The 24,288-nt window shown below is 45.9% G+C and overlaps 2 non-coding genes across 2 annotated transcripts; both read right to left on the bottom strand.

The window, feature by feature from the left end:
- Positions 1–18,276: 18,276 nt before the first annotated feature.
- TRNAT-GGU (transfer RNA threonine (anticodon GGU)) lies at positions 18,277–18,349 on the bottom strand. Its single transcript has one exon. It is a non-coding gene; the product is annotated as a tRNA-Thr (tRNA).
- Positions 18,350–19,305: 956 nt separating this feature from the next.
- On the bottom strand, positions 19,306–19,377 carry TRNAT-GGU (transfer RNA threonine (anticodon GGU)). Its single transcript has one exon. It is a non-coding gene; the product is annotated as a tRNA-Thr (tRNA).
- Between the last annotated feature and the right edge of the window lie 4,911 nt (positions 19,378–24,288).

Here is a 24,288-nt window from a genome sequence, read left to right as displayed (position 1 = left end):
CTATGAGGTCTCAGATGTTACGTAAAAAGTCAAAGTTTTTCCACAATACCGGACGACCATTTAATTTTTGGGCTTCCGTTGCGCAATGGTTAGCGCGTTCAGCTGCTGTTCAAAAGACTGGTGGTTTGAGCCCTCCCGGGAGCGGTGTTGTGACGTCTCAGATGTAACATAAAATGTCAGAGTTTTTCCACAATACCTGACGAACATTGAATTTTTGGGCTTCCGTGGCGCAATGGTTAGCGCGTTCAGCTGTTAATCGAAAGGTTGGTGGTTCGAGCCCACCCGGGAGAGGTGTTGTGGGGTCTCAGATGTAGCGTAAAAAGTCAAAACGTTTCCACAATACGTGACAACCATTTAATTTCTGAGCCTCCGTGGCTCAATGGTTAGCGAGTTCGGCTGTTAACCAATAGGTTAGTGGTTCGAGCCCACCCGGGAGCGGCGTTGTGGGATCTCAAATGTAACGTAGAAAGCCAAAGTTTTTCCACAATACCTGACGAGCATTTAATTTTTGGGCTTCCGTGGCTCAATGGTTAGCGCTTTCGGCTGATAACCAGTAGGTTGGTGGTTCGAGCCCATCCGGGAGCGGTGTTGTGAAGTCTCAGATGTGACGTAAAAAGTCAAGGTTTTTACCCAATACCTGACGAGCATTTAATTTTTGGGCTTCCGTGGCGCAATGGTTAGCGCGTTCAGCAGTTAACAAATAGGTTAGTGGTTCGAGAACACCCGGGAGCGGCGTTGTGGGATCTCAAACGTAACGTAGAAAGCCAAAGTTTTTCCACAATACCTGACGACCATTTAATTTTTGGGCTTCCGTGGCGCAATGGTTAGCGCGTTCGGCTGTTAACCGATAGTTTGGTGGTTCGAGCCCATCCGGGAGCGGTGTTGTGAGGTCTCAGAAGTGACGTAAAAAGTCAAGGTTTTTCCACAATACCTGACGAACATTTAATTCTTGGGCTTCCTTGGCGCAACGGTTAGCGCGTTCGGCTGTTAACCGAAAGGTTGGTGGTTCGAGCCCAACCGGGAGAGGTGTTGTAGGGTCTCAGATGTAACGTAATAAGTCATAACTTATCCACAATACCTGACAACCATTTAATTTCTGAGCTTCCGTGGCTCAATGGTTAGCGCTTTCGGCTGTTAACCAATAGGTTGGTGGTTCGAGCCCACCCGGGAGCGGTGTTGTGAGGTCTCAGATGTGACGTAAAAAGTCAAGGTTTTTACACAATACCTGACGAGCATTTAATTTTTTAACTTCCGTGGCGCAATGGTTAGCGCGTTCAGCTTTTAACCAATAGGGTGGTGGTTCGAGCCCACCCGGGAGCGGTGTTGTGGGATCTCTAATGTAACGTAGAAAGACAAAGTTTTTCCACAATACCTGACGACCATTTATTTTTTGGGCTTCCTTGGCGCAATGGTTAGCGCGTTCGGCTGTTAACCGAAAGGTTGATGGTTCGAGCCCAACCGAGAGAGGTGTTGTAGGGTCTCAGATGTAACGTAATAAGTCATAACTTATCCACAATACCTGACAACCATTTAATTTCTGAGCTTCCGTGGCTCAATGGTTAGCGCGTTCGGCTGTTAACCAATAGGTTGGTGGTTCGAGCCCATCCGGGAGTGGTGGTGTGGGATCTCATATGTAACGTAGAAAGCCAAAGTTTTGCCACAATACCTGACGACCATTAAATTTTTGGGCCTTCTTAGCGCAATTGTTAGTGCGTTCGGCTGTTAACCGAAAGGTTGGTGGTTCGAGCCCAATCGGAAGAGGTGTTGTAGGGTCTCGGATGTAACGTAAAAAGTCATAACTTATCTACAATACCTGACAACCATTTAATTTCTGAGCTTCCGTGGCTCAAAGGTTAGCGCGTTCGGCTGTTAACCAATAGGTGTGTGGTTCGAGCCCATCTGGGAGCGGTGTTGTGACGTCTCAGATGTGACGTAAAAAGTCAAGGTTTTTTCCACAACACCTGACGACCATTTAAATTTTGGGCTTCCGTGGCGCAATGGTTAGCGCGTTCGGCTGTTAACCAATAGGTTGGTGGTTCGAGCCCATCTGGTAGCGGTGTTGTGAGGTCTCAGATGTAACGTAAAATGTCAGAGTTTTTCCACAATACCTGACGAACATTTAATTTTTGGGCTTCCGTGGCGCAATGATTAGCGCGTTCAGCTGTTAATCGAAAGTTTGAAGGTTCGAGCCCACCCGGGAGAGGTGTTGTAGGGTCTCAGATGTAACGTAAAAAGTCTTAACTTATCTACAATACCTGACAACCATTTAATTTCTGAGCTTCCGTGGCTCAAAGGTTAGCGCGTTCGGCTGTTAACCAATAGGTGTGTGGTTCGAGCCCATCCGGGAGCGGTGTTGTGACGTCTCAGATGTGACGTAAAAGTCAAGGTTTTTTCCACAACACCTGACAAACATTTAAATTCTGAGCTTCCGTGGCTCAATGGTTAGCGAATTCGGCTGTTAACAAATAGGTTGGTGGTTCGAGCCCACCCGGGAGCGGTGTTTTGGGATCTCAAATGTAACGTTGAAAGCCAAAATTTTTCCACAATACCTGACGACCATTTAATTTTTGGGCTTCCGTGGCGCAATGGTCAGCGCGTTCAGCTGTTAACCGAAAGGTTGGTGGTTCGAGCCCATCCGGGAGCGGTGTTGTGACGTCTCAGATGTAACGTAAAATGTCAGAGTTTTTCCACAATACCTGACGAACATTTAATTTTTGGGCTTCCGTGGCGCAATTATTAGCGCGTTCAACTGTTAATCGAAAGGCTGGTGGTTCAAGCGCACCCGGAAGAGGTGTTGTGGGGTCTCAGATGTAGCGTAAAAAGTCAAAACTTATCCACAATACGTGACAACCATTTAAATTCTGAGCTTCCGTGGCTCAATGGTTAGCGCGTTCGGCTGTTAACCAATAGGTTGGTGGTTCGAGCCCACCCGGGAGCGGTGGTGTGGGATCTCAAATGTAACGTAGAAAGCCAAAGTTTTGCCACAATACCTGACGAACATTTAATTTTTGGGCTTCCGTGGCGCAATGATTAGCGCGTTCAGCTGTTAATCGAAATTTTGAAGGTTCGAGCCCACCCGGGAGAGGTGTTGTGGGGTCTCAGATGTAGCGTAAAAAGTCAAAACTTTTCCACAATACGTGACAACCATTTAATTTCTGAGCTTCCGTGGCTCAATGGTTAGCGCGTTCGGCTGTTAACCAATAGGTTGGTGGTTCGAGCCCATCCGGGAGCGGTGTTGTGAGGTCTCAGATGTGAAGTAAAAAGTCAAAGTTTTACCTCAATACCTGACGACCATTTAATATTTGGCCTCCGTTGCGCAATGGTTAGCGCGTTCGGCTGTTAACCGAAAGGTTGGTGGTTCGAGCCCACCCGGGAGCGGTGTTGTGGGATCTCTAATGTAACGTAAAAAGCCAAAGTTTTTCCACAATACCTGACGACCATTTTTTTTTGGGCGTCCGTGGCGCAATGGTTAGCGCGTTCGGCTGTTAACCGAAAGGTTGGTGGTTCGAGCCCATCCGGGAGCGGTGTTGTGACGTCTCAGATGTTACGTAAAATGTCAGAGTTTTTCCACAATACCTGACGAACATTTATTTTTCGGGCTTCCTTGGCGCAATGGTTAGCGCGTTCGGCTGTTAAATGAAAGGTTGGTGGTTCGAGCCCAACCGGGAGAGGTGTTGTAGGGTCTCAGATGTAACGTAATAAGTCATAACTTATCCACAATACCTGACAACCATTTAATTTCTGAGCTTCCGTGGCTCAATGGTTAGCGCTTTCGGCTGTTAACCAATAGGTTGGTGGTTCGAGCCCACCCGGGAGCGGTGTTGTGAGGTCTCAGATGTGACGTAAAAAGTCAAGGTTTTTACACAATACCTGACGAGCATTTAATTTTTTAACTTCCGTGGCGCAATGGTTAGCGCGTTCAGCTTTTAACCAATAGGGTGGTGGTTCGAGCCCACCCGGGAGCGGTGTTGTGGGATCTTGTTAACTCGTGATATTAACTCGTTTTGTCAGGTTCAAAATAATTAAACATCGTGGTTGAAAGAATGTAAAAAGGGTCAACGTTTATTCAATTTGGGTAGGAACTCGTAATAATACTACATCGTTCGCGTGGGAGCTAAAGAGTGTCTCTCGCCTCTGACCTCAGTTCTATTTATAGCCTCGGTTCAAAGGTTTTACAGATCGATGGGAACACACTCGCCATCTATATTTCAAACTAGTAACTACGATTCATAATCGGGCCTTACATTCGGCCATCCTAAATTTAAAAATCTCCTGGTTTTTTTTTTGTGCTCACAATTCTACAATATTATACAAATGAGTTAAAATTAATTACATTTCCTAAAATAATACATTGACATTGCAAAATTGAATTATTGAGCTGCTTGTCGTGATTGGGTCATTAACGTTAAAATTTGTATTAAAGAATAAAGTCTTTCAGGTAGCTAGGTAATTTTCGTTTCCGTGAACTTCTTTGTCGTTGTCCATCGGTGAGGTCACTGTCCGTCTCTGGATCTTGTTCGTTTCCAGGAACTTCTTCGCTCTGAGATTCCAATTCGTCGTCTTTGTCTGGATTGGATAACGCGGGTGATGGACTGATTTCATCATCAGAGGACTCTTCTTTGTCGGACGTATTATCTATGATTGGGAATCTTTTCAACTTGTCTACCGGAGCGGTGTTCCTGTAGAATCGGTTCGTGCGTTGGTTTTCGGGTAAATCTTCAATTACATATCGATCATAGTTCAATTTGTCGGTGACTACGTATGGTCCCCTATACTTGGCTGAAGTTTTCAACGGCTGTCCCGTAGCTCGTGGCTGACGTTCAACTACTACTAAGTCTCCCGGTTGGTAGTTAGGTGCGTGCGCTCTCTTGGCGTTGTAACGTTTTCGTTGTTTTTCCTGATCAATTTTAATTGATTCTATGGCTTTGTTTCTTCGTTGCATAACTTCCTCGGAAAACGTTTCATGGAGTTCGTCTTCGATGAAAGAATTGCTTGGATTGTTCGATCTATAGTTAAATAGTAGACTAAACGGCGTTTGTTTGATGGCGGAATGATACGTGTTGTTTATTCCCCATTGTATATATAACAGGTGGGAATCCCAATCCTTCTCGTCGTCACGCTTACACATACTGGCTATTGCGGGTGTTAGCTGCCTATTCAACCTTTCCACTTGGCCGTTTCCTCTGGGAGTTGCGGTCGCGTTTACTACGTGCGTGATATTCGTTGACTTGCATAACTTATCAAATGCTCGCCCAGTGTACGCAGTCCCTTGATCGGATATAATTCGGTTTGGTGGTCCAAAAATCCCGATCAACTCTTCTAAAAACCTAACAGTAGGTCCCATGCCCGCGTCTCGTACGGCTCTTATCGTTGTGAATTTTGTAAAGGCGTCTATCGCTACTATCAGGAAGGTGTTGCCTTTGGTACTTCGGATAAAGGGACCCAAGTGGTCCATATGGATCGTGTGGAACGGTGTGCCTATCTTGTCTATTGGATGTAGCATTCCTGGTTTTTTTCCTGTCGGTCGCTTATGAAATAAGCATTCCAGGCATGATGAGATGTATCTCCTAACGTACCTTCGTAGTCTAGGAAACCAGAAGAGTTCTTGTACCTTTAAACAGGTTTTCTCGATGCCTACATGACCAATGTCGTCGTGGTTCATCTTGACGATACGCCATCGCGCGGCGTCCGGTACAACCCATAACTTCATTTCTTTTTCGTCCGTTTTGAAACGACGGAAAACTCTACCTCGTTCCAGAATAAACTCTTCTTGGATTCTTTTATCCTCTTTCGTTAGTTTAGTTCGTTTCTGGAGAGTTTCCTTAATTGACTGGATTTTCTTATCGTTGTACTGGGCCATTATTAGCCAATCGTCCGTTTGTACTTCCGTGTGTAATACTGTGATGTCGGAAACTATCTCCATCTCTTCCGCTTCTTCCGTTGGTGCTCTACTCAAGGCGTCTACGTGCGCCATTCTTTCGCCTGGTCGGTGTTGAACTTCGAATTCGTACTCTTGGAGAGAGAGCCACCAACGACCTATACGTGGTACAAGGTGCTTTTTTCCCAACGCTGACCTCACAGCGCTACAATCGGTTATAACGGTGAACGGAATACCGATAAGGTATACTCTGAATTTCGAGAGTCCCCATACTACTGCTAACGTCTCTAGCTCGCTAGAGTGGTAGCGTGACTCTTCCTTCGTGAGCTTCCTGCTTGCGTAATGAACTGGGTGTAGTTTTTGTTGCTCGTCTCGTTGCATCAACATGGCCCCAAGGCCAACTTGGCTAGCGTCGGTGTGTACCTCGGTTGACGCTCGTGGGTCGTAAAGCCCCAAGATGGGTCTAGTCGTTAACAGTTCCTTGCAGGTTTTGAATGACTTCTCTTGGTCGTCTGTCCAGTTAAATTCTTCGTCTTTCCTCAGTAAGGTTGATAAAGGTGCTGTTATCGTAGCGAATCCTTTCACGAACCTCCGGAAGTAGCTAGTTAACCCAAGGAATCGGCGAACTTCGTGAACGTTTTGGGGTCTAGGGAAGTCCCTTACGCCTGTTATTTTTCTTTCTCCCGGTCGTATTCCATTTTCCGTAATTTCGAATCCTAGATAGTCGATGTTGGTTTGTAGAAAGTAACATTTCTTCAAATTTAATGTTAATTTCGCTCGTCGGAATACTTCGAGAATGGTCCTAAGGTTTTCAATTCCTTGTTGTTCGTTCTGTGATGGGATTAAGACGTCATCCATATATGTTAACGCGATCGCGAAGCGTAGCGATCCTAAGACAGAGTTCATCATCTTTTGAAAGATTGCAGGGCCGTTTACTAGTCCAAATGGCATACGGAGAAAGTGGTAATGCCCGTCTGGTGTAATGAAAGCTGTTTTATCTTGCGATTCCTCGTCCACGGGTATTTGATAATACCCGGAAATCAAATCTAAACTCGTAAAGAACTTGTTTCCGCTCAGCCTTTCGAGTTGGTCGTCTATCAGTGGAAGGGGAAACGCATCCTTCTTCGTTATTCGGTTGAGTGCCCGATAGTCTACACACAGTCTTTCATCTCCGGTCTTTTTCTTTACGATCAATATAGGGCTCGAGTATGGTGAGCTTGACTCTTCGATCACCCCAGCATCCAATAGTTCTGCTATTTTCGTCCTTACTTTCCCTCGTTCTGCATGTGATAGTCGATAGGGTCGGTAGGTGATTGGCTTATCCGTTGTTAGCTCAATTTTTATTGCCGTTTGGGTCGTGTGACCCAGTTCGCGTAATTCGCTGGCGAAACAGTCCCCATATTCGTTAAGAAGGTTACATAACTGTACCTTGTAGTCGTCGTGAACTTGAGAAGCAACGTTTATCTCGTTTATCGTAATGTTTTTAGACGTTTTCGTATCAACGTGGAGGGTCTCGATGACTTGATCCTCCGGCAATGCTTCGCATAGCTTCGCTCGTAACATCTTCTCTCCTGTCTTGATTTTCAATTCGGATCCAGACAGATTTATTATTGGTACACTTGAAAAACCGTCCTTATCAACTGAGTAGACTCCTCGAGGTATATAGTATTCCTTTCCAGGAGCCATCCTAAGTTGTTCGTCAACAAATACCTCTAATTCGCTTTCTTGAGGGACTCTTGAATGCAGATCAATGAAGCCCACGTAGTCAGTTTGAATAACTGACGCTTTACATGCCCACAGATTAACGGCTTGTGGGGGTAGTTCCGGAATTTGCATTTTATGTAGCGAATTATCTTCGATCGTTGAGTGGTCCTCCTCGAATAGTCTGATAGCGTTTTTACGTTTGATAACTGTGACGTTCGGTAGTTCAGTCAGTGGTTGTCCAATTAGGAGAGGAATATCTTGATTTTCGTCACGTACCACTATCATTTCTACCTCAGCGTTAACTTGGTCCACTTTAATCTTTGCCTTGGTCATTCCGACTGGCAATATTCGAGAGCCACCTCCATATCCTCCAATGGTTAACCCTCTCTCGGGTTCTCTAATAGTTAAACCATATTCGTCAGCCGTACTCTTCCGAATTAATACGCATTTACTCCCCATATCGACATATGACTGGATTGGCTTCTCATTAACGTAAGCTTGCATAAAATATTTCTCGTTACCGTCGACTTTGGGTTGATCATCGTCTATAAGCATAATTTCCCTTGACGTGGCGCTTTGACGGCAGTCTTTGGTTTCGTGACCTACTCGTTGGCAGGTTTCGCATCGAATTCTCTTTTGCGGTTTTGGGCAGGTTCTAGCTATGTGTCCATATTCATTACAGTTGTAACATAGCGACTGGCCCCTATCGTTATACTTCGGTTTTCCAAAACGAGGCTTAGCGTGCTGGACGTTTTGGTTAGTCTGCTTGTGATCCATTTCGCGTGGAGGCCATCTGGTGGACGTTTCTTGCGGTTTTCCAGTTGGCGGTCTTCTCCGATTTTCGTTGGAAGAATTCGTGACTCGCAAACGTCCTTCTAATTGTTGAATGCACTTGAGTAATTCTGGTGGACTCTTGAATTCTCTAACACTCAACGCTGTGATTAACTCTCTATCGTTTAAACCCGTTATGAGATACTCGATCATTGCTTCCTCCGTTAGTCCGCAAAGTCTAGCCTTCGCGACCTTATCGTGGTAATACTTTTCTACGGTGTCGTTGGGTTTTCTTACGTATTGTTCCATTTCGCGATGTAGCTGTTGACATCCTTTCGATGGTGGAAACCATTCCTCTAATTTCGTCTTCCACTCGGTCCACGTGTATACGCTAGTTGAGAGTCCTTCGAACCAGGTTTTGGCCGAACCCTTCAATTTTGGTAGTGCGCTGTTGATGGTCATGCGTTCGTTCCATCCGTAGGCAGTGGCAGCATCGTCCACTTTCTTTAACCACATAGTTATCGTTTGGTGTGGCGCGTTTTCGGGATCAAAATTGGGGATAATCTGGCTCGTATCACCCCAATGGTGATGCACGTTGTTCGTTGCATTTGGCAAATTCGGGTTAGGATTTACTTGTGGTGCAGGAGCAGGTACTAAAGCCGCCATGGTTTGCTGTACTGCGTTGGATACTGCTAGTCGTATGGCTTCTTGAAAATCGTTCATCGCTATGTACCCTGCTGGGTGCGCTCCGTTGGTGTCTTCGTCAGACATGTTGCTTTTCCGTATTGGACGTTTTGCTAATTCGTTTTCCCTCGTTGTCTTAGTAGACTTCTCGTTAGGGTTAATCGCGTAGTCGTTCGCTGAAATTCGTGTAGCGTTGACTGTATTAAACTCGTAATCGTGGGTGTCTTCGTAGTTATCGTGTTCGCTAGCGCTCTCGTCGTTGTTAGAGTCTTCGCTTTCCAACCAATTTACGTGAATACTACTATTTCTTGAACTAATTTCGTTGGAATTATCGTTTTCCGTATCGTTCTCGTTGAAATGGTGTTTCAAATTGTTGGTGTTATCGTTACCTCTACTTCGTTTTGCCTCCTCGCGTTGGGCATGAGAATCGCTGCTTATTTCGTAATTTTCGTTCGTTTCTGCTTTGCACGTGTTGCAGATTTCTTTAGTTTTCACCCTGTATTTGACTCTTTCGCTCCGTCGTACATGAGGACAATCCTTTTCTACTTGCATCCGTGATATCGTGGTTTTTGTCCGTAATGGCGTCGCCTCGTGTTACGTCGTGGGGTTTTCCAAATCCGTTCGCATCGCGTTGACCGTGGTCTCGTTTTTCGTATTTATTCAGAATATAGATTACTATCCCACTTCTGAGATGTTAACTCGTGATATTAACTCGTTTTGTCAGGTTCAAAATAATTAAACATCGTGGTTGAAAGAATGTAAAAAGGGTCAACGTTTATTCAATTTGGGTAGGAACTCGTAATAATACTACATCGTTCGCGTGGGAGCTAAAGAGTGTCTCTCGCCTCTGACCTCAGTTCTATTTATAGCCTCGGTTCAAAGGTTTTACAGATCGATGGGAACACACTCGCCATCTATATTTCAAACTAGTAACTACGATTCATAATCGGGCCTTACAATCTCAAATGTAACGTAGAAACACAAAGTTTTTCCACAATACCTGACGACCATTTATTTTTTGGGCTTCCTTGGCGCAATGGTTAGCGCGTTCAGCTGTTAACCGAAAGGTTGGTGGTTCGAGCCCAACCGAGAGAGGTGTTGTAGGGTCTCAGATGTAACGTAATAAGTCATAACTTATCCACAATACCTGACAACCATTTAATTTCTGAGCTTCCGTGGCTCAATGGTTAGCGCGTTCGGCTGTTAACCAATAGGTTGGTGGTTCGAGCCCATCCGGGAGTGGTGTTGTGAGGTCTCAGATGTAACGTAAAATGTCAGAGTTTTTCCACAATACCTGACGAACATTTAATTTTTGGGTTTTCCGTGGCGCAATGGTTAGCGCGTTCGGCTGTTAACCAATAGGTGGGTTGTTCGAGCCCATCCGGGAGCGGTGTTGTCAGGTCTCAGATGTGACGCAAAAAGTCAAGGTTTTTACACAATACCTGACGAGCATTTAATTTTTGGGCTTCCGTGGCTCAATGGTTAGCGCGTTCGGCTGTTAACCAATAGGTTGGTGGTTCGAGCCCACCCGGGAGCGGTGGTGTGGGATCTCATATGTAACGTAGAAAGCCAAAGTTTTGCCACAATACCTGACGACCATTAAATTTTTGGGCCTTCTTGGCGCAATTGTTAGTGCGTTCGGCAGTTAACCGAAAGGTTGGTGGTTCGATCCCAAAACACCGCTCCCGGGTGGGCTCGAACCACCAACCTATTTGTTAACAGCCGAATTCGCTAACCATTGAGCCACGGAAGCTCAGAATTTAAATGGTCGTCAGGTGTTGTGGAAAAAACCTTGACTTTTACGTCACATCTGAGACGTCACAACACCGCTCCCGGATGGGCTCGAACCACACACCTATTGGTTAAAAGCCGAACGCGCTAACCTTTGAGCCACGGAAGCTCAGAAATTAAATGGTTGTCAGGTATTGTAGATAAGTTAAGACTTTTTACGTTACATCTGAGAAAATAGTGAAGAAATATTCAAAATATGCTTCTTTGGCCGTGAAACGTCGATTTTGAAAATGTTATTAAAAATTGAGGAACATTTTTATTTATTGTTCAATCGAGATGAAATCACTTTTAATGAGTGTTTTATAGGGAATTAAGCTGAATTCGGTCAAAAATTTCTCCAGAAAAAAATTCATTCAAAAAAGTACCGAAAAAATCGCAGGTTTTTCTTCTTCAAGACACAAAATCCGTGAATACGATTTCTTATTGAAAATTGAATTTTAACAGTTTTTTGAATGAATATCGTTACATTGCTTGAATTAAAGCAAAAAGTATAAAAATAATGGTTTCAATGAATATATTTGAAAATAGTGAAGAAATACTCAAAGTATGCTTCTTTGGCCGTAAAACGTCGATTTTGAAAATGTTATTAAAAATCGAGGTAAATTTTTAATTATTGGTCAATCGAGATGAAATCACTTTCAATGAGTGTTTTATAGGGAATTAAGCTGAATTCGGTCAAAAATTTCTCCTGAAAAAAATGCATTCAAAAAAGTACCGAAAAAATCGCATGTTTTTCTTCTTCAAGATACAAAATCCGTGACAACGATTTCTTATTGAAAAATTTAATTTTAACAGTTTTTTGATTGAATATCGTTACATTTGCTTGAATTAAAGCAAAAAGTATAAAAATAATGCTTTCAGTGAACATATTTGAAAATAGTGAAGAAATACTCAAAGTATGCTTCTTTGGCCGTGAAACGTCGATTTTGAAAATGTTATTAAAAATCGAGGTAAATTTTTAATTATTGTTCAATCAAGATGAAATCACTTTCAAAGAGTGTTTTATAGGGAACGTAGAAAGCCAAAGTTTTTCCACAATACGTGACAACCATTTAATTTCTGAGCCTCCGTGGCTCAATGGTTAGCGCGTTCGGCTGTTAACCAATAGGTTAGTGGTTCGAGCCCACCCGGGAGCGGCGTTGTGGGATCTCAAATGTAACGTAGAAAGCCAAAGTTTTTCCACAATACCTGACGATTTAATTTTTGGGCTTCCGTGGCGCAATGGTTAGGGCGTTCGGCTGTTAACCAATAGGTTGGTGGTTCGAGCCCTCCCGGGCGCGGTGTTGTGGGATCTCAAATGTAACGTAGAAAGCCAAGGTTTTTACACATTACCTGACGAGCATTTAAATTTTGGGCTTCCTTGGCGCAATGGTTAGCGCGTTCGGCTGTTAACCAATAGGTTGGTGGTTCGAGCCCACCCGGGAGCGGTGTTGTGTGATCTCAAATGTAACGTAGAAAGCCAAAATTTTTCCACAATACCTGACGACCATTTAATTTTTGGGCTTCCGTGGCGCAATGGTTAGCACGTTCGGCTGTTAACCAATAGGTTGGTGGTTCGAGCCCATCCGGGAGCGGTGTTGTGAGGTCTCAGATGTGACGTAAAAAGTCAAGGTTTTCCACAATACCTGACAACCATTTAATTTCTGAGCTTCCGTGGCTCAATGGTTAGCGCGTTCGGCTGTTAACCAATAGGTTGGTGGTTCGAGCCCACCCGGGAGCGGTGTTGTGGGATCTGAAATGTAACGTAGAAAGCCAAAGTTTTTGCACAATAAATGACGACCATTTAATTTTTGGGCTTCCGTGGCGCAATGGTTAGCGCGTTCGGCTGTTAGTTAATAGGTTGGTGGTTCGACCCCATCCGGAAGCGGTGTTGTGAGGTCTCAGATGTGACGTAAAAAGTCAAGGTTTTTACATAATACCTGACGAGCATTTAACTTTTGGGCTTCCGTGGCGCAATGGTTAGCGCGTTCAGCTGCTATTCGAAAGACTGGTGGTTTGAGCTCTCCCGGGAGCGGTGTTGTGACGTCTCAAATGTAACATAAAATGTCAGAGTTTTTCCACAATACCTGTCGAACATTGAATTTTTGGGCTTCCGTGGCGCAATGGTTAGCGCGTTCAGCTGTTAATCGAGAGGTTGGTGGTACGAGCCCACCCGGGAGAGGTGTTGTGGGGTCTCAGATGTAGCGTAAAAAGTCAAAACCTTTCCACAATACGTGACAACCATTTAATTTCTGGGCTTCCGTGGCTCAATGATTAGCGCGTTCGGCTGTTAACCAATAGGTTTGTGGTTCGAGCCCATCCGGGATGCGGTGTTGTGAACCACTGTGAACCACCAACCTTTCGGTTAACAGCTGAACGCGCTAATAATTGCGCCACGGAAGCCCAAAAATTAAATGTTCGTCAGGTATTGTGGAAAAACTCTGACATTTTACGTTACATCTGAGACCTCACAACACCGCTCCCGGATGGGCTCGAACCACCAACCTATTGGTTAACAGCCGAACGCGCTAACCATTGCGCCACGGAAGACCAAAAATTAAATGGTCGTCAGGTGTTGTGGAAAAAACCTTGACTTTTTACGTCACATCTGAGACGTCACAAAACCGCTCCCGGATGGGCTCGAACCACACACCTATTGGTAAACAGCCGAACGCGCTAACCTTTGAGCCACGGAAGCTCAGAAATTAAATGGTTGTCAGGTATTGTGGATAAGTTATGACTTTTTACGTTACATGTGTGACCCTACAACACCTCTTCCGGTTGGGCTCGAACCACCAACCTTTCGGTTAACAGCCGAACGCGCTAACCATTGCGCCAAGGAAGCCCAAAAATTTAATGGTCGTCAGGTATTGAGGCAAAACTTTGGCTTTCTACGTTACATTTGAGATCCCACACCACCGCTCCCGGGTGGGCTCGAACCACCAACCAATTGGTTAACAGCCGAACGCGCTAACCATTGAGCCACGGAAGCTCAGAAATTAAATGGTTGTCACGTATTGTGGATAAGTTTTGACTTTTTACGCTACATCTGAGACCCCACAACACCTCTTCCGGGTGGGCCTGAACCACAAGCCTTTCGATTAACAGTTGAACGCGCTAATAATTGCGCCACGGAAGCCCAAAAATTAAATGTTCGTCAGGTATTGTGGAAAAACTCTGACATTTTACGTTACATCTGAGACCTCACAACACCGCTCCCGGATGGGCTCTAACCACCAACCTATTGGTTAACAGCCGAACGCGCTAACCATTCAGCCACGGAAGCTCAGAAATTAAATGGTTGTCACGTATTGTGGAAAAGTTTTGACTTTTTACGCTACATCTGAGACCCCACAACACCTCTCCCGGTTGGGCTCGAACCACCAACCTTTCGATTAACAGCTGAACGCGCTAACCATTGCGCCACGGAAGCCCAAAAATTCAATGTTCGTCAGGTATTGTGGAAAAACCTTGACTTTTTACGTCACATCTGAGACCTCACAACACCGCTCCCGGATGGGCTCGAACCACCAACCTATTGGTTAACAGCCGAACGCGCTAACCATTGAGCCACGGAAGCTCAGAAATTAAATGGTTGTCACGTATTGTGGATAAGTTTTGACTTTTTACGCTACATCTGAGACCCCACAACACCTCTTCCGGGTGGGCCTGAACCACCAGCCTTTCGATTAACAGTTGAACGCGCTAATAATTGCGCCAGGGAAGCCCAAAAATTAAATGTTCGTCAGGTATTGTGGAAAAACTCTGACATTTTACGTTACATCTGAGACCTCACAACACCGCTCCCGGATGGGCTCTAACCACCAACCTATTGGTTAACAGCCGAACGCGCTAACCATTCAGCCACGGAAGCTCAGAAATTAAATGGTTGTCACGTATTGTGGAAAAGTTTTGACTTTTTACGCTACATCTGAGACCCCACAACACCTCTCCTGGTTGGGCTCGAACCACCAACCTTTCGATTAACAGCTGAACGCGCTAACCATTGCGCCACGGAAGCCCAAAAATTCAATGTTCGTCAGGTATTGTGGAAAAACCTTGACTTTTTACGTCACATCTGAGACCTCACAACACCGCTCCCGGATGGGCTCGAACCACCAACCTATTGGTTAACAGCCGAACGCGTTAACCATTGCGCCACGGAAGCCCAAACATTAAATGGTCGTCAGGTATTTTGGAAAAACTTTGGCTTTCTACGTTACGTTTGAGATCCCACAACGCCGCTCCCGGGTGGGCTCGAACCACTAAATTATTTGTTAACTGCTGAACGCGCTAACCATTGCGCCACGGAAGCTCAGAAATTAAATGGTTGTCACGTATTGTGGAAAAGTTTTGACTTTTTACGCTACATCTGAGACCCCACAACACCTCTCCCGGGTGGGCTCGAACCTTCAACCTTTCGATTAACAGCTGAACGTGCTAATCATTGCGCCACGGAAGCCCAAAAATTAAATGGTCGTCAGGTATTGTGGAAAAACTTTGGCTTTCCACGTTACGTTTGAGATCCCACAACACCGCACCCGGGTGGGCTCGAACCACCAACCTATTGGTTAACAGCCGAACGCCCTAAGCATTGCGCCACGGAAGCCCAAAAATTAAATGATCGTCAGGTATTGTGGAAAAACTTTGGCTTTCTACGTTACATTTGAGATCCCACAACGCCGCTCCCGGGTGGGCTCGAACCACTAACCTATTAGTTAACAGCCGAACGCGCTAACCATTGAGCCACGGAAGCTCAGAAATTAAATGGTTGTCACGTATTGTGGAAAAGTTTTGACTTTTTACGCTACATCTGAGACCCCACAACACCTCTCCCGGGTGGGCTCGAACCACCAACCTTTCGATTAACAGCTGAACGCGCTAACCATTGCGCCACGGAAGCCCAAAATTTCAATGTTCGTCAGGTATTGTGGAAAAACTCTGACATTTTATGTTACATCTGAGACGTCACAACACCGCTCCCGGGAGGGCTCAAACCACCAGTCTTTTGAATAGCAGCTGAACGCGCTAACCATTGCGCCACGGAAGCCCAAAAATTAAATGGTCGTCCGGTATTGTGGAAAAACTTTGACTTTTTACGTAACATCTGAGACCTCATAGCACCGCTCCCGGGTGTGCTCGAACCACCAACCTTTCTGTTAACAGCCGAACGCGCTAACGATTGCGCCACGGAAGCCCAAAATTTAAATGGTCGTCCGGTATTGTGGAAAAACCTTAACTTTTTACGTCACATCTGAGACGTCACAACACCGCTCCCGGATGGGCTCGAACCACCAACCTATTGGTTAACAGCCGAACGCGCTAACCATTGAGCCACGGAAGCTCAGAAATTAAATGGTTGTCACGTATTGTGGAAAAGTTTTGACTTTTTACGCTACATCTGAGACCCCACAACACCTCTCCCGGGTGGGCTCGAACCTTCAACCTTTCGATTAACAGCTGAACGCGCTAGTCATTGCGGCACGGAAGCCCAAAAATTAAATGTTCGTCAGGTATTGTGGAAAAACTCTGACATTTTACGTTACATCTGAGACCTCACTACACCGCTCCCGGATGGGCTCGAACCACCAACCTATTGGTTAAAAGCCGAACGCGCTAACCATTGCGCCACGGAAGCCCAAAAATTAAATGGTCGTCAGGTGTTGTGGAAAAAACCTTGGCTTTTTACGTCACACCTGAGACGTCACAACACCTATTCCGGTTGGGCTCGAACCACCAACCTTTCGGTTAACAGCCGAACGCGCTAACCATTGCGCCAAGGAAGCCCAAAAATTTAATGGTCGTCAGGTATTGTGGCAAAACTTTGGCTTTCTACGTTACATTTGAGATCCCACACCACCGCTCCTGGGTGGGCTCGAACCACCAACCTATTGGTTAACAGCCGAACGCGCTAACCATTGAGCCACGGAAGCTCAGAAATTAAATGGTTGTCACGTATTGTGGATAAGTTATGACTTATTACGTTACATCTGAGACCCTACAACACCTCTCTCGGTTGGGCTCGAACCACCAACCTTTCGGTTAACAGCCGAACGCTCTAACCATTGCGCCAAGGAAGCCCAAAAAATAAATGGTCGTCAGGTATTGTGGAAAAACTTTGGCTTTCTACGTTACATTTGAGATCCCACAACACCGCTCCCGGGTGGGCTCGAACCACCAACCTATTGGCTAACAGCCGAACGCGCTAAGCATTGAGCCACGGAAGCTCAGAAATTAAAAGGTTGTTACGTATTGTGGAAAAGTTTTGACATTTTACGCTACATCTGAGACCCCACAAAACCTCTCCCGGGTGGGCTCGAACCACCAACCTTTCGATTAACAGCTGAACGCGCTAATTATTGCGCCACGGAAGCCCAAAAATTAAATGTTCGTCAGGTATTGTGGAAAAACTCTGACATTTTACGTTACATTCGAGACGTCACAACACCGCTCCCGGGAGGGCTCAAACCACCAGTCTTTTGAATAGCAGCTGAACGCGCTAACCATTGCGCCACGGAAGCCTAAATATTAAATGGTCGTCATGTATTGTGGAAAAACTCTGACTTTTTACGTTACATCTGAGACCTCACAAAACGCTCCCGGATGGGCTCGAAAAACCAAAATTTCGGTTAAAAGCCGAAAGCGCTAGCCATTGAGCCACGGAAGCTCTGAAATTAAATGGTCGTCCGGTATTGTGGAAAAACTTTGACTTTTTACGTAACATCTGAGACCTCATAGCACCGCTCCCGGGTGTGCTCGAACCACCAACCTATTGGTTAACAGCCAAACGCGCTAACCATTGCGCCAAGGAAGCCCAAATATTAAATATTCGTCAGGTATTGTGGAAAAACTCTGACATTTTACGTCACATCTGAGAACTCACAACACCGCTCCCGGGTGGGCCCGAACCACCAACCTATTGGTTAACAGCCGAACACGCTAAACATTGAGCCACGGAAGCTCAGAAATTAAATCGTTGTCACGTATTGTGGAAAAGTTTTGACTTTTTACGCAACATCTGAGACCCCACAACACCTCTCCCGGGTGGGATCGAACCACCAACCTTTCGATTAACAGAAGAACGCGCTAACCATTGCGCCCCGGAAGCCCAAAAATTAAATGGTCGTCAGGTATTGTGGAAAAACTTTGGCTTTCTACGTTACATTTGAGATCCCACAACACCGCTCCCGGGTGGGCTCGAACCACCAACCTATTGGCTAACAGCCGAACGCGCTAACCATTGAGAAACGAAAGCTCAGAAATTAAATGGTTGTCACGTATTGTGGAAAAGTTTTGACTTTTTACGCTACATCTGAGACCCCACAACACCTCTCTCGGGTGGGCTCGAACCACCAACCTTTCGATTAACAGCTGAACGCGCTAATTATTGCGCCACGGAAGCCCAAAAAGTCGTCAGGTATTCTGGAAAAACTTTGGCTTTCTACGTTACATTCGTGATCCCACAACACCGCTCCCGGGTGGGCTTGAACCACCAACCTTTCGGTTACCAGCCGAACGCGCTAACCATTGCGCCAAGGAAGCCCAAAAATTAAATGTTCGTCAGGTATTGTGGAAAAACCTTGACTTTTTACGTAACATCTGAGACGTCACAACACCGCTCCCGGATGGGCTTGAACCACCAACCTTTCGGTTAACAGCCGAACGCGCTAATCACTGCGCCACGGAAGCCCAAAAATTAAATGGTCGTCAGGTATTGTGGAAAAACTTTGGCTTTCTACGTTATATTCGAGATCCCACAACACCGCTCCCGGGTATGCTTGAAGCACCAACCTATTGGCTAACAGCCGAACGCGCTAACCATTGAGCCACGGAAGCTCAGAAATTAAATGGTCGTCAGGTATTGTGGAAAAACTTTGGCTTTCTACGTTACATTTGAGATCCCACAACACCGCTCCCGGGTGGGCTCGAACCACCAACCTATTGGCTAACAGCCGAACGCGCTAACCATTGAGCCACGAAGGCTCAGATATTAAATGGTTGTCACGTATTGTGGAAAAGTTTTGACTTTTTACGCTACATCTGAGACCTCACAACACCGCTCCCGAAAGGGCTCAAACCACCAGTCTTTTGAATAACAGCTGAACGCGCTAACCATTGCGCCCCGGAAGCCCAAAAATTAAATGGTCGTCAGGTATTGTGGAAAAACTTTCGCTTTCTACGTTACATTTGAGATCCCACAACACCGCTCCCGGGTGGGCTCGAACCACCAACCTATTGGCAAACAGCCGAACGCGCTAACCATTGAGCCACGAAAGCTCAGAAATTAAATGGTTGTCACGTATTGTGGAAAAGTTTTGACTTTTTACGCTACATCTGAGACCCCACAACACCTCTCTCGGGTGGGCTCGAACCACCAACCTTTCGATTAACAGCTGAACGCGCTAATAATTGCGCCACGGAAGCCCAAAAATTAAATGGTCGTCAGGTATTCTGGAAAAATTTTGGCTTTCTACGTTACATTCGTGATCCCACAACACCGCTCCCGGGTGGGCTTGAACCACCAACCTTTCGGTTACCAGCCGAACGCGCTAACCATTGCGCACGGAAGCCCAAAAATTAAATGGTCGTCAGGTATTGTGGAAAAACTTTGGCTTTCTACGTTACATGTGAGATCCCACAACACCGCTCCCGGGTGGCCTCGAACCACCAACCCATTGGTTAACAGCCGAACGCGCTAACTATTGAGCCGCGGAAGCCCAAAAATTAAATGGTCGTCAGGTATTGTGGAAAAACCTTGACTTTTTACGTAACATCTGAGACGTCACAACACCGCTCCCGGATGGGCTTGAACCACCAACCTTTCGGTTAACAGCCGAACGCGCTAACCATTGCGCCACGGAAGCCCAAAAGTTAAATGGTCGTCAGGTATTGTGGAAAAACTTTGGCTTTCTACGTTACATTCGAGATCCCACAACACCGCTCCCGGGTATGCTTGAAGCACCAACCTATTGGCCAACAGCCGAACGCGCTAACCATTGAGCCACGGAAGCTCAGAAATTAAATGGTTGTCAGGTATTGTGGAAAAACTTTGGCTTTCTACGTTACATTTGAGACCCCACAACCACCAACCTTTCGATTAACAGCTGAACGCGCTAACCATTGAGCCACGGAAGCTCAGAAATTAAATGGTCGTCAGGTATTGTGGAAAAACTTTGGCTTTCTACGTTACATTTGAGATCCCACAACACCGCTCCTGGGTGGGCTCGAACCACCAACCTATGGGTCAACAGCAGAACGCGCTAACCATTGCGCCACGGAAGCCCAAAAATTAAATGCTCGTCAGGTTTTGCGTAAAAAGCTTGACTTTTTACGTCACATCTGAGACCTCACAACACCGCTCCCGGATGAGCTCGAACCACCAACCTATTGGTTAACAGCCGAACGCGCTAACCATTGAGCCACGGAAGCTCAGAAATTAAATGATTGTCACGTATTGTGGATAAGTTTTGACTTTTTACGCTACATATGAGACCCCACAACACCTCTCCCGGGTGGGCTCGAACCTTCAACCTTTCGATTTACAGCTGAACGCGCTAACCATTGCGCCACGGAAGCCCAAAAATTAAATGTTTGTCAGGTATTGTGAAAAACTCTGACATTTTACGTTACATCTGAGACTTCACAACACCGCATCCCGGATGGGCTCGAACCACAAACCTATTGGTTAACAGCCGAACGCGATAACCATTGAGCCAAGGAAGCTCGGAAATTAAATGGTTGTCAGGTATTGTGGATAAGATATGACTTATTACGTTACATCTGATACCCTACAACACCTCTCCCGGTTGGGATCGAACCACCAACCTTTCGGTTAACAGCCGAACGCGCTAACCATTGCCCCAAGGAAGCCCAAAAATTAAATGTTCGTCAGGTATTGTGGAAAAACCTTGAAATTTTACGTTACATTTGAGATCCCACAACACCGCTCCCGGGTGGGCTCGAACCACCAACCTATTGGTTAACAGCCGAACGCGCTAATCATTGAGCCACGGAAGCCCAGAAATTAAATGGTTTTCACGTATTGTGGAAGAGTTTTGACTTTTTACGCTACATCTGAGACCCTACAACACCTCTCCCGGGTGGGCTCGTACCACCAACCTTTCGATTAACAGCTGAACGCGCTAACCATTGCGCCACGGAAGCCCAAAAATTCAATGTTCGACAGGTATTGTGGAAAAACTCTGACATTTTATGTTACATTTGAGACGTCACAACACCGCTCCCGGGAGAGCTCAAACCACCAGTCTTTTGAATAGCAGCTGAACGCGCTAACCATTGCGCCACGGAAGCCCAAAAATTAAATGGTCGTCAGGTATTTTGGAAAAACCTTGACTTTTAACGTCACATCTGAGACGTCACAATACCGCTCCCGGATGGGCTCGAACCACCAACCTATTGGTTAACAGCCGAACGCGCTAACCATTGAGCCACAGAAGCCCAAAGTTAAATGCTCGTCAGGTATTGTGTAAAAACCTTGACTTTTTACGTCACATCTGAGACCTCACAACACCGCTCCCGGATGGGCTCGAACCACCAACCTATTGGTTAACAGCCGAACGCGCTAACCATTGAGCCACGGAAGCCCAAAGTTAAATGCTCGTCAGGTATTGTGTAAAAACCTTGACATTTTACGTTACATCTGAGACATCACAACACCTCTCCCGGATGGGCTCGAACCACCAACCTATTGGTTAACAGCCGAACGCGCTAACCATTGCGCCACGGAAGCCCAAAATTTAAATGGTCGTCAGTTGTTGTGGAAAAAACCTTGACTTTTTACATCACATCTGAGACGTCACAACACCGCTCCCGGATGGGCTCGAACCACACACCTATTAGTTAACAGCCGAACGCGCTAACCTTTGAGCCACGGAAGCTCACAAATTAAACGGTTGTCAGGTATTGTAGATAAGTTATGACTTTTTACGTTACATCTGAGACCCTACAACACCTCTTCCGGTTGGGCACGAACCACCAACCTTTCGGTTAACAGCCGAACGCAATAACAATTGCGCCAAGGAAGCCCAAAAATTTAATGGTCGTCAGGTATTGTGGCAAAACTTTGGCTTTCTACGTTACATTTGAGATCCCACACCACCGCTCCCGGGTGGGCTCGAACCACCAACCTATTGGTTAACAGCCGAACGCGCTAACCATTGAGCCACGGAATCTCAGAAATTAAATGGTTGTCACGTATTGTGGATAAGTTTTGACTTTTTACGCTACATCTGAGACCCCACAACACCTCTTCCGGGTGGGCTTGAACCACCAGCCTTTCGATTAACAGTTGAACGCGCTAATAATTGCGCCAAGGAAGCCCAAAAATTAAATGTTCGTCAGGTATTGTGGAAAAACTCTGACATTTTACGTTACATCTGAGACCTCACAACACCGCTCCCGGATGGGCTCGAACAACCAACCTATTGGTTAACAGCCGAACGCGCTAACCATTGCGCCACGGAAGCCCAAAAATTAAATGTTCGTCAGGTATTGTGGAAAAACTCTGACATTTTACGTTACATCTAAGACCTCACAACACCGCTCCCGGATGGGCTCGAACCACCAACCTATTGGTTAACAGCCGAACGCGCTAACCATTGAGCCACGGAAGCTCAGAGACTAAATGGTTGTCAGGTATTGTGGATAAGTTATGACTTATTACGTTACATCTGAGACCCTACAACACCTCTCACGGTTGGGCTCGAACCACCAACCTTTCGGTTGACAGCCGAACGCGCTAACCATTGCGCCAACGAAGCCCAAAAAATAAATGGTCGTCAGGTATTGTGGAAAAACTTTGTCTTTCTACGTTACATTTGAGATCCCACAACACCGCTCCCGGGTGGGCTCGAACCACCACCCTATTGGTTAAAAGCTGAACGCGCTAACCATTCAGCCACGGAAGCTCAGAAATTAAATGGTCGTCACGTATTGTGGAAAAGTTTTGACTTTTTACGCTACATCTGAGACCCCACAACACCTCTCCCGGTTGGGCTCGAACCACCAACCTTTCGGTTAACAGCCGAACGCGCTAACCATTGCGCCATGGAAGCCCAAAAATTAAATGTTCGTCAGGTATTGTGGAAAAACCTTGACTTTTTACGTCACTTCTGAGACCTCACAACACCGCTCCCGGATGGGCTCGAACCACCAACCTATTGGTTAACAGCCGAACGCGCTAACCATTGAGCCACGGAAGCTCAGAAATTAAATGGTCGTCACGTATTGTGGAAAAACTTTGGCTTTCTACGTTACATTTGAGATCCCACAACACCGCTCCCGGGTGGGCTCGAACCACCAACCTATTGGTTAACAGCCGAACGCGTTAACCATTGCGCCATGGAAGCCCAAAAATTAAATGGTCGTCAGGTATTGTGGAAAAACTTTGGCTTTCTACGTTACGTTTGAGATCCCACAACGCCGCTCCCGGGTGGGCTCGAACCACTAACCTATTTGTTAACTGCTGAACGCGCTAACCATTGCGCCACGGAAGCTAAAAATTAAATGCTCGTCAGGTATTGTGTAAAAACCTTGACTTTTTACGTCACATCTGAGACCTCACAACACCGCTCCCGGATGGGCTCGAACCACCAACCTATTGGTTAACAGCCGAACGCGCTAACCATTGAGCCACAGAAGCCCAAAGTTAAATGCTCGTCAGGTATTGTGTAAAAACCTTGACTTTTTACGTCACATCTGAGACCTCACAACACCGCTCCCGGATGGGCTCGAACCACCAACCTATTGGTTAACAGCCGAACGCGCTAACCATTGAGCCACGGAAGCCCAAAGTTAAATGCTCGTCAGGTATTGTGTAAAAACCTTGACATTTTACGTTACATCTGAGACCTCACAACACCTCTCCCGGATGGGCTCGAACCACCAACCTATTGGTTAACAGCCGAACGCGCTAACCATTGCGCCACGGAAGCCCAAAATTTAAATGGTCGTCAGTTGTTGTGGAAAAAACCTTGACTTTTTACATCACATCTGAGACGTCACAACACCGCTCCCGGATGGGCTCGAACCACACACCTATTAGTTAACAGCCGAACGCGCTAACCTTTGAGCCACGGAAGCTCACAAATTAAACGGTTGTCAGGTATTGTAGATAAGTTATGACTTTTTACGTTACATCTGAGACCCTACAACACCTCTTCCGGTTGGGCACGAACCACCAACCTTTCGGTTAACAGCCGAACGCAATAACAATTGCGCCAAGGAAGCCCAAAAATTTAATGGTCGTCAGGTATTGTGGCAAAACTTTGGCTTTCTACGTTACATTTGAGATCCCACACCACCGCTCCCGGGTGGGCTCGAACCACCAACCTATTGGTTAACAGCCGAACGCGCTAACCATTGAGCCACGGAATCTCAGAAATTAAATGGTTGTCACGTATTGTGGATAAGTTTTGACTTTTTACGCTACATCTGAGACCCCACAACACCTCTTCCGGGTG

This window comes from Phalangium opilio, unplaced genomic scaffold (genome assembly GCF_054372755.1).
Source record: "Phalangium opilio isolate 3A_F unplaced genomic scaffold, DU_Popi_V2 ptg000087l_1, whole genome shotgun sequence".
Classification (NCBI taxonomy): Eukaryota; Metazoa; Arthropoda; class Arachnida; order Opiliones; family Phalangiidae; genus Phalangium; species Phalangium opilio.
This window is presented reverse-complemented; position numbering and strand designations above follow the sequence as displayed.